This window comes from Phoenix dactylifera, chromosome 8 (assembly GCF_009389715.1).
Source record: "Phoenix dactylifera cultivar Barhee BC4 chromosome 8, palm_55x_up_171113_PBpolish2nd_filt_p, whole genome shotgun sequence".
Lineage (NCBI taxonomy): Eukaryota > Viridiplantae > Streptophyta > Magnoliopsida > Arecales > Arecaceae > Phoenix > Phoenix dactylifera.
In genome coordinates, this window is record NC_052399.1 from 26666077 (window position 1) to 26677198 (window position 11122).

The window sequence follows — 11122 nt, forward strand, 5'->3', positions numbered from 1 at the left end:
AAATGAGCATAGATGGTATAAAGCCAGGCTGGATTGGGTTTGAGCCTGTAGATTTAGATTTCATGTTCCTATTGACTGGTGGCCTAGCGAGCATGAACTTTGCCTACCTACCAGATATTAGATAGGTTCTTAATACCCCAACCTCCATTTTTAGATTTGCAGACTCCTTTCCAAGGAATGCCTTGTGAATTTCGATGGTTCAAGCATGAAGATCAACATTTTGTTGGCTTCATGTTATGCCAGAATGATGAAGATTCATAGCTTTAGAGAATGTAAGTTATGATTCTTTCAGTGGCTTCTTTCTTTAGGACTATTATAGATAAAAGTGTTTTCTCTATAGGTTTTATGGTCTGATATGAATCAGGTTCACATGCTATATTTCAGGAAACATTATGTCATCGCTATTCCATTAGAGTGCAAGTCCATGGTATTATGTTTGGCAAGTGAATCTGAAAGATGTACATTGAATACTATGCTTGCTGGCTGTCGCAAGTGGTGGAAACATATGAAGAATTGTTATTTGATACTTAAATGCAAAATAATAAGATGTAAATCTGTCACCATACTCGGATCATCATATTTTCTTGAGATGTTCAAGTTAAGGCGGCAGTATTTTTCCTCTTGCTTAGGTCTACAATTTCTAAGCCCTTTTAGCATAGGTATGATTGTCATGTCCTGAATTATTTCAATTGTAGAATTTCTATCATGCCCCAAATCCACCATCTGGGTTGACACATGACCCGGCTATACATTTCTTAGTGTAAATCCCTAAGGAGCATGCAAGGCTTGCTGCACAAAAATAACATTCACCATGTAATTCATCTTTTCAATATAACATAAATAACTCCGCTATTTATAAATAACATCCCATTTAGACTAACTATGTGACGACTATGCAGACTTGTATTTACTCTCATATTAGCTTGGACTGAGTAGAAGGTAGGTATTTATATTAGACCAATAAATCCAATAATATCTTCTAGCTAGTTTTTCTGGATGAGATTCTAAATTGTGACAAATGGTGTGGACCCTATAGCCTGTATGGACTGGAGGATACTACAACAATAGCCCATTTGAGTTAACCACGGACTAATCGTGATGCTCATAATTGGATTAGAATGGATTTGGACCCATAGCCTAATGAGAATACGAAGATATAAACGGGGAGAGTATGTGAGGATCCATGCAGATCTATATTTAATCCAACATCGACTATGGACTAGGTAGATTTTGGGTACTTATACAATACTAAGGAACCGAAATAATAACTCCTAGCTAGCCTTTTTGGGGAGGTCCTGCATTGTTACGGTATAAATTTATTTATCATCCAATGTCATCGAAACTTTATTCTTCTTCCTTCTCTCACTAGTGGGCCAATTTCAGCCAAATCCTATGCATCCTATCGCTCCGAAAAGATAGTTAAGAAAATAGTAGAGGCTAACTAGCTTAGTAAGAAATTTCCTATACAAGTATACCAATATATATAATGCAATAATACATACATACATATACATATACATATACATATACATATACATATACATATACATATACATATATATATACATATACATATACACATATACATATACACATATACATATACATATACATATACACATATACATATACACATATACATATACATATACATATACAGATACACATATACATATACATATACACATATACATATACATATACATATATATATATATATATATATATATATATATATATATATATATATATATATATATAAAATTAACTGTTGAAAGGCAGCAAGCATAAGGTAATAGTATATATTGTAAAATAAGCAATAATCAAATATTGATAACATCCGATAAACCCAATATGCATCAAAATATGTTAATAATAGCAATTGTCTCATTTTTGTTTTCAAATAAGTATCTTATCTTCAATTAATTCAAGTTAGGCTCGATGTCAATCCTGAGATTTCATAGTAATGACCTCTAATTATTTTGATTGAATTGGACTAGCCATAGCCATGCTCCAGCCCATGATCTGTAAGCCAAAATATCACATTCCTGTCTATGGCGGTGCTATCCATGATGTCATTCCTGCTCATGGTAGGCTATCCATAATGCCATGTTGCTCCTCGTGGTGGTTATCTATAATGTCACATTCTTGCCTTGCCATGTAGTCCAACACATCATTTTATTATTCATTCATTAAATCATGTCAGCTTTAATTCATCTTATCAATGGTACACATTATGCTTGTCAAATGCAGTTATATCATGGTTTATGCAAATCAGAATAAATCATCTCCTGATAAGAAATGTACTTAAAAATATTTCTTTAAAACAATCTCATATATAATAATTTCTTCTAAATGAGAACATCTAGGAAAATTATTATCTAAGCCGACCACCAAACTAATTATGCCTATGAATCCAATCATAAATCTAACAATTTGAAATAATTTTTGATATGAATAAAACATCATGATTAATGAATCCAATAAAATTGACTCTACAAGCCCTATGTTTTTCCCCTAATCTTTGCTAACTCAATTTAATTTATCCAAAAGCAATTGAATAAGGAGATCATAATCTTTAACCTAGTTTGAGGGTTCGAGTAGAACCCATGCTAAGTACTTACTGCCTAGATGCTGGTGCTCCTACAAAATTAAACACCAGCAGATTAGGGAGGAAATAAGGTATGAGGGAGGGGTTCGAGACATGGTCAGCCAAGTGTTGTGCATGGCTTCTAAATCTAGTCAGAGCTAAGTAGAGACCAACTACATCAGTGGAGTGGCCCGAAATGAGGGCAACATGACCACTAATGGCTCGATCATGTTGAGACAACGTAGGATTGATACTCAGCCAACCATCAATCAAGTGACAAATCAGTGATGGAAAGATGGCAAAAGGGAGTAACCAGCATGAGAGGAGTGAGACTCTCAAATTAGGTGAAGGCCATGGTCGTGGACAAGTTTCATCCATGAGACAAGGCTACGTAGACATGCATTCAGGTTTGTTGCCGGTGGATGGCTTGGCCACGAGGATGCCGGCGGTACATGCGGCGGCCAAAAGGGCAAGAAACCAACAAAACAGGGAGGGTATTTGGGTTTGGTCTCATGGCACAAAGGATCACCTATCTCTTGGCCCAGTCTCGCAGTGACATGGGATGCCCTGTTTCGATAAGAGACCGTCGATCTAGGCTCGAACCCATCACCTCCAGGTGGTGGGGCCTGGAAAGCATGCCAATACCCACGAGGAACCCTTGGAGTGAGAAGGAGGAATGATGAATTGGGAAAGAAACCTCAAAGAAGGGATCCTTACATCGGCTTGAGTAAGGGAGGTGGAAGAGCTTCAATTTGTCATGGGGTGAGTGATTTCCTAACCCAAACACCCGTGCGGTGCCCCAATATGCCTACACACCAAGGCCTGCCCTCCTAAGTTTTCCCTTGGACATACAAATAAATATGCAATAGTTCACCCATATGGCCAAGCATGCACCTCTATGCCCCTCAGCAACTTTATCGAAGTGAACACATGCGACATCGAGTGCCTGCAAATAACCCGACCCCTCAGGTCTACCGCAATGTTCATGTATTCCTCTGAGCCATAATATAGACTCTTTCCAAGAGTGCTCTGCAACTCCGTTACCTCTATGTTCATTCCATGGTTTTGCCCTACAAGCCAAGTATTGTTCATCCAAGATGCCCAGATTCTTAGAGTACCCGTGTTCCATGACATAACAATTGTGAAATCGATGCACAAGCTACCATGTTGCCTTTGGGAATGCATAGAGCAAATCTACATAACACAACCATTTAATGCCGCTACATGTATGGGGCTCAGACAAATCCATCTTTAGTTTCTCTCAGCCAAACCGCCAAGCCAACACACCCCACAGCGCCTCGAAGCTACGGTTGACTATGCATGTCTGAGCCCTTCTAGATTCTAGTATCCAATCTTCCCCGCAAGCTCTTATGCCACGATTCTAGTTTTGCATCTTCAACATGCCTTTCCATCCAGGGCCATCTGCTTGACAATGTTCGCAACCTGTTTGCACATCGCTGTGCATTGCCCCCAAAGTATTGAGTATCCATTGCCATACCACCCAGCATTCTATGTACGTAGCTTGGTCGCACACCATGCACTGTCACAACATGGGCATCCAAGTTTGTCCATCAAGTAAATATATTCAATTGGCTAATCCTTGCATCTAATTGTCCTCTCCTCATCATGACTCTCTTGGTCGTCCTTGATCCTTGGCCTAGCTCCAAGGCATCTAATCTGACCAATATTCCATAAGCCACACTTGTACTCTATGGCCGACCGGCTCCCAATGATCCTCATGAGATATCGTTTTGCAATGCTCATAAGACTTCTCTATCAGGGTAGGTGACACCCTAGCTTGACTAGTCCCTTATCGCCTCTCCACTCCATCATAGAGATCAAGGACGCATGGAGCAGCTAGGACCATTCCTCCAAGATAAACCTCTCAGAAATTCTCTCTCCGCACAATGTTGCTAGCTCGTCCAACTAGTATTACTCTGAACACCCCCATGTAAGACCATCTAGGCATCGCACCCATCTTGCCCCAAAATCGTGCCACGGTGGACCTATGTCCAGTGAGGCCTGGGGGAGTCGAGAATGCAACCAAAGATCCACGCCTTTCCTCAACTAAGAGAAATCCTTAAGTATCCACATATGTGTCGACGGCCGCCGCTATGCCAAATATTATGCTTCCTAAGCCCCCCAATATCATGCTACGACCTTGCCGCACCTTGACTAACCATTGCTCCTCTCAATACCCCAACCAAGGATTCAACCAAACTCCACCTAGGGGGTTGCAAAGTATCGAGGTGCGTCGCAAGTTTTGACCCAAGCCAAACCCTTCGTAGCACCATGCCAAGCCCATAGGCACTCCCTGTGACAAGCTTCCAGCTAATAAGTCCGTGACAGATTTCTAGTGAAGAGGAAGATGCCAACGTTGATCAAAGGTTTGGAGGGTAGAAGGGATTATGGATCAGAGGGTCACTAATTCGATGGAGGAAGATCGAGAAAGGAATGTGGCAAAAAGTTAGAGGAAGGAGCGGTGGATCCAAGCATTTTCGCCCACCCTCACCAGAGTGTTCGCTCCAATGGTTCTCTTGTGGAGGTCTCATAATGCATGGTTGGCCATCACATCAGCCTCCCCAGTTCCCCAGTTCAATTGTGGGGGTCTTGCAGCTCGGCTGGCGACGGGTCTCCAGTCTGGTGAGTCTTGCTTGGTTAACTCGCCCAACTCAATCGAATTGAAGATCGAGCTAGCCTAGAGGTGACTCGGATATTACATCTTCCCCCTCTCAAAAAAAAAAAATCTCAAAATTGACATACCTAACCCTCCAAAAAGCTGAGGGTACTTAGCCCTCATTTCATCCTCAAGCTTTCACGCAACCTCCCTCTATAATTGATTGCTCTACTGAACTTTGACATGGTGGATGGCATCGCCCATCAAGACTTGGTCCTTTCTATCCATAGTTTGAATAGGATGCTCTTCTTAAGTTTGATCTTCACGATGCTGTAGTGGCTTGAATTTCACCATTTGGTTAGGATCTGGCACATACTTCCATAGCATCAATACATCAAATACATTCTGCACTTCTAATAAAGCTGGTGGGAAAGCTAATCGATATTGTAACAACCCAATTCCTGACCTAAAATAGTTAGCCGGAAGGTGTTATTTGGATTCTTTGATCGTGTATAAGTACCCAAGATTTATCCAGCGAATAACTAATGTGGGATTAAACATACGCCTGCACGGATCCTCACATACTCCTCCCATTCAAGCCCTGATATCATCGTTAGGCTAAAAGTTTAAATCTATTCAAATCTATTCACAAACACCACGATCGGCCCGTGGTCGGCCCTAATAGATCTGTGCTGCAGTGTCTACTAGTTCACATAAGTTAGGAGCTGAGTCCGCTCTGATACCATTTGTAACAACCCCAGATCTCACTTATAATGGCTAGCCGGACGGTATTAATACTCAAGATCTACCCAACGAATAATCAATGTGGAACTAAATACACGTCTGCACAGATTCTCACAGATATATACTTTTCTCACTCTATTCAAAGTTTTGAACAGAATTATACATCAGGGACTTAGCTTGCCAAGGATTCCAAACCTTTTACACCCTTCATTGGAGATATCTTTAAGAAAATATGGTGGTGCTTCACAGCAGCGGAAGCATGGTGGTGCATAACCCATAGGTCTCAATTTCGTAATCTGGCTCTGATCCTAAAATTATCATATTTGGAGGGTAACAATTCCTTGTCGAACAATGTAGCCACTATTCTCCCAATGAACACATGCATTTCAACATTGTGTCTGGGCGAGGAGGGCTTGGAGGCTGTCTGGAATTTCGGAGGTAGCGTGGAGCCGGAGGGATTATTTTCCGAAGGAGGTCCGACGTTGGTCCAGTTCCCACTAGATGCGCTCTGTGGCTATTAGGGCGTCCTGCATAGCTTATCAGGTATGGATGGCTAGGAACGCTCGAGTTTTTGGTGAGCCTAACATGTCCCCACGATTTGTGATGAGCGGGCGCGGGCACAGGCAGCAGAAATTCTTCATGCAGGTCCGGATCATAGACCTTTGACACCTCGGGACACCTGGGGCCCCCATGCTGCTTCGGCAGCCTCTCACACGGTGTTTTTGACCTGGGATCCCCCACCCTCAAGCTTCCTCAAGGTCAATTTTGATGGCTCGTCCTGGACGGAGGCAGGAGGGGAGGAGCAGGGTTTGTTATCAGGGGTCCGAGCTCCAGCATGGTGGCAGCAGGGGGTTGTCAGATCTTTGATACCTCAGTCCCAGGGGCAGAGCTACGGACGGGTTGGATGGGATTACGGTATGCACGACATGTACTTCAGACGAGCTCCATCCTCCTGGAGAGTGACTCGGCAACGGTGATCAGCTGGGTCCGAAGGGGCTCTCACAGAGATAGAGAGGTCCATCCTTTGCTCCGTGATATATGGTTGATGGTGAGGGAGGGGTTTACTTTTCAGGCTATGCATATATATCGTGAGGCAAATGAGGTGGCTGACTGGGTGACGGCGTATGTTGCCAGCCACTCAGGAGGCACCTTTTGTTTGCAGATTCTACTGGGTGTATTTGTAGCCGTATAGTATGAAATGCCCGTTTTTAGCCTCTCCAAAAAAAAAACACACACGCATTTCAAACAACTCAGCAAAGAAGGCCTGCCACAGATTAGAAAGGTCACGACAAAACCATATTTAATTACTAACCTTTTGACCCGGTCCTATGCTTCAGCTTGAGGTTGCTTTCCTTGCAAAATTCATGGCTATTTTTTAATCCATGTGACCACACTTATTTCCATATGATTTTGAGAAAGCTTGGCGTTCGTGATGTATTCGATCCTTGTTCAGACCATCTAATGGGCCACACAAGTCCAATGTTTCCTCTAAAGCTCTGTGGGGATGCCAATGAGCCAAAAGATAATATGCACAAGTTGTTCAGTGAGAGTAATTTGATGACATGATATCCGGGGCAAAATGACAGTGAGACGTGGGAGATTGCATATGAAGACCAACCAATTACAGGCTCTTAGAAGCAAGAAATAAGAACCTTGACCTATGTACGTAGGGCCAGGAAAATTGACCCGTCCTTTTCCCTCGTCCCTTGACTCTCCTAGGTCTTTCCACAAAGCCTACTGAAACGACAAGAGGAGGAGGTTAGGCTAGTGGCTTGCATGGTTCCTGGTCAAGAGAGGAGGATGGATTATTTAATCCAATAATTCTCTCTTTGCCCTACTTGATGGCGCAGTCTGCACATTGTTCGCACTGCAAAGATACAAGACTGCCCATTTCTTTCGCAAGGTTTTTAGGTGAATTAGGACACAAATAATGCAACAGAAGTGTTTCATAGAGAAGACACAAACGTTGACAACAACTGAAAGAGGCTGTGCGTCCCAGGAACTCTAAACTACTTGTCTTCTTGCATTTTGGGGACTAATGATAGATGCGCACCACTTGAAAATCCATGGATTGGTAATTAAGAGTATTAGTGAAGGAACAGAGTGTTCCTTACAAACCTAAAACTCTTAATTCTTGTACCATAACAGCGAGGTGCAGTTTGACGTACGCCATGCAAGGGATAAAAAGAGTTCTCTCAGGGGCAGGATGCTGTACGGTAGGGAGACTCTCAGATTAGCATACAAACATACCAACATTTTACGTTTGACGAGGATCCTCCAGTAGTGTACGGACCACCCACAGAGTGCTCTACAGCTGTATATGACCCCATAAGAAGATGGCATCCATCAAATAATGCGCGCACATACACGTATGTTGTTTGATAACTGTCCATCTTCTAATAGCGGCTATACAGGAATGCACAACACTTTGCAGTGCCGTCCATTCATTGCAGGAAATCCATGCTCCTGCAGTTTGCAGTGCTTGCTTGAAGGCAATTTTACATCAGTGTCAAACAACCAATATTTTGTTCCTTTATGGCCGAGGAATTCTAGTGAGTTGGGAAATAATGGGCTCCGCTGCTTTGCTTAGCATTGCTGGAAGCCGCCCATAGCCGACACTTATAAGTTTCGGAAGGATTAATTACCGACACTTATAAGCATCGGCGGAAGCCAAAATCCAACAAACCTTATAAGTGTCATCGGACTCCATTCCCCCCACCCAAAAATACAAGCTTATATCCTAAACCCATTAGAACAGAAACAGAGACCAAGTTCCATCGCATGTCCGATGCATAAAGAACATCATGTAGGTATAAGGTTCGACCACCATGCAACTTGAGTTTGCAAGTACCAATACCCTTAACCGCAACTCTGGAGTTGTTTTTCATATGTATCCATCTTGTACCAGCTCCCACCCGCCGGTACTCTACATATGCTTCTCGATCTCTAGTTATATGGTCGGTGGCTGCTGAGTCTACAGTCCATATAGGATTAGATTCAGTGAGCATAATAGAGCTAGAAACATAAGCAACACAATGAGAAACAAAGTTTAATAGTATTACCTACTTCAGCTCGTTGCACTCACGAGCAAAGTGGCCCAACTTTTGGCAATGGAAACACCTCATTTTGGTCCTGTCTTTCTTTTTGCCATGACACTTGCCACCTTTATGATGATCAATTTTGTTCTTTTTGGGTCCTCTTTCAGTCTCCTTTCCCTTCTTGCCCTTATTGCAGCTGTGCTTACGTTTGGAGCTTGAAGCTCCCAGTGCACCATTTTCAGCCACATATGCAAGACTAGGAGCCCTTGCTGCTCCAAGTCGTTTATTTTCTAGCTCAATGTGGCGGGCAATATCAGCAAAGGTCTTTATGCTATCATTATGGGTTAGATTTATCTTTATATATTCCCAATTATCGGAAAGAGATCGGATTAAAGCTTGTACTTTTTGCTCATCCATGAGTATATGACCATCTGATTTTAACTCCCTAATCATATTAGCCATCTCTCTTAGATGTTGTTTAATTGTATGATTGGGACATTTTTTGTATGTGTCAAACTTTATAGTCAGCTGTTGGAGTTTGGTCATGGTGGTTTTCCCAAATTTATCTTTCAAATATACCCACATTTCATGAATAGTTAGGAATTGCTCACATTCACAGATGAGATCATCAATCATGGAGCTTATTAAAATTCCACGAGCTAAAGTATCCTTTTGTTTCCATGCTTGATAAGTCTCCATATATATCTCTTATATGTTGAGCGCTATTCCCTTTACCAGGATCATCCATTTTCTGATAATTGGATTTAACTACTTGCTGTTCCTCAAAAACATATTGGATCTTACGGTGCCATATATTGTAGTTATCACCATCTAGTTTTTCACCTTTATTCAGATCAGCTATTATAATTTTTGATGCCATAGTCTACCAAGTAAAAAAAGACATTAATCAATGATAATTTTACATAAGTACAAATTTGAAGGTTCACTATGTTTCCAACATCATTTGTAAAACAAATATTCCATCATCATGTATTTAATTGCATTGCACAAAGAACAATTCTCAAATGAGAGTTTCAATCATAATGCTATTTTAGCTCCCACTTAAAATGATATTTCCATATAACCAACATTAATTAATTGCACAGAATATTTAATTACAAAAATACCAAATAGGACAAATCATATATAGCATACACATCAAACTACATGTGTTCACAAGTAATACAAATTTCGTCCTACTTCATACATAAGTTCTATGAAATGCACAAATAATATGTGTACATTAATCTCCACCTTTAAAACTTTAAGACATTGGTATTTTTCTATTGATTAAATTGCTTGCAAGTTCAGGTCCATTTTTTCTATCCAAGGGTATAGGCCAATGTAACCTTTTGTACTTCGAGGATTTGAACAAATGGAGAATGTTGCAGCACGCTTTGCAGCATTTTGCACATTTAACTCCAAATCAAGTTTCCACTTGTAGCACAAAATTCGTTTCACAACTTTGTACTCCTTTTCAAGGAACTCCAATTATGTCCAAATAACGTTAACCATTGTAGCCCAACGGGCCGGTAAGGACCTACGCAACTCTTCAACCTTTTCTTCTTCTAATGGAATAAAACCAGCTATCTCAACGTTCATTATTAATTTATCTACTACTTTAAAGTGTTATCTAATGGTGTGATTTGGGTCCATTTCATAATACATTAAGGGCTCGTTTGGTTCGCAGGAAAAGGAGGGGGGAAAGTGTGGTCCACGGAAAAGTAATGAAATGCCTCTTGTTTGGTTGGAGTTTTCAAAGAAGAGAGATGGAAAAGTTGTATTCCCATGGAAATATGATTCCCACATTTCATGTTAAAGTCTTTCCCATAAGAAACATGGAAAAGTTACTTTCCCATGAGGTGGGAATCACTCCTTTTTTATTTTTTTCCAAAAAGATCCTTCAACATTAAAGAAGCATTAAAGAGGCATTAAAGACCTAATTTTTATTAAGGACATAATAGGAATTATACATAACTTTACTAGGAAAGTGGATGGTCAACCAAACATAAGCACTTTGGAAATTTGTCACTTTCCCATGGTTAACCAAACATGCCAAAAGTACTTTCATAGGTATCCTCTTTCTTAGGAATCTGATTCCCAGGATTCATATTCCTAGGAGGGAAAATACTT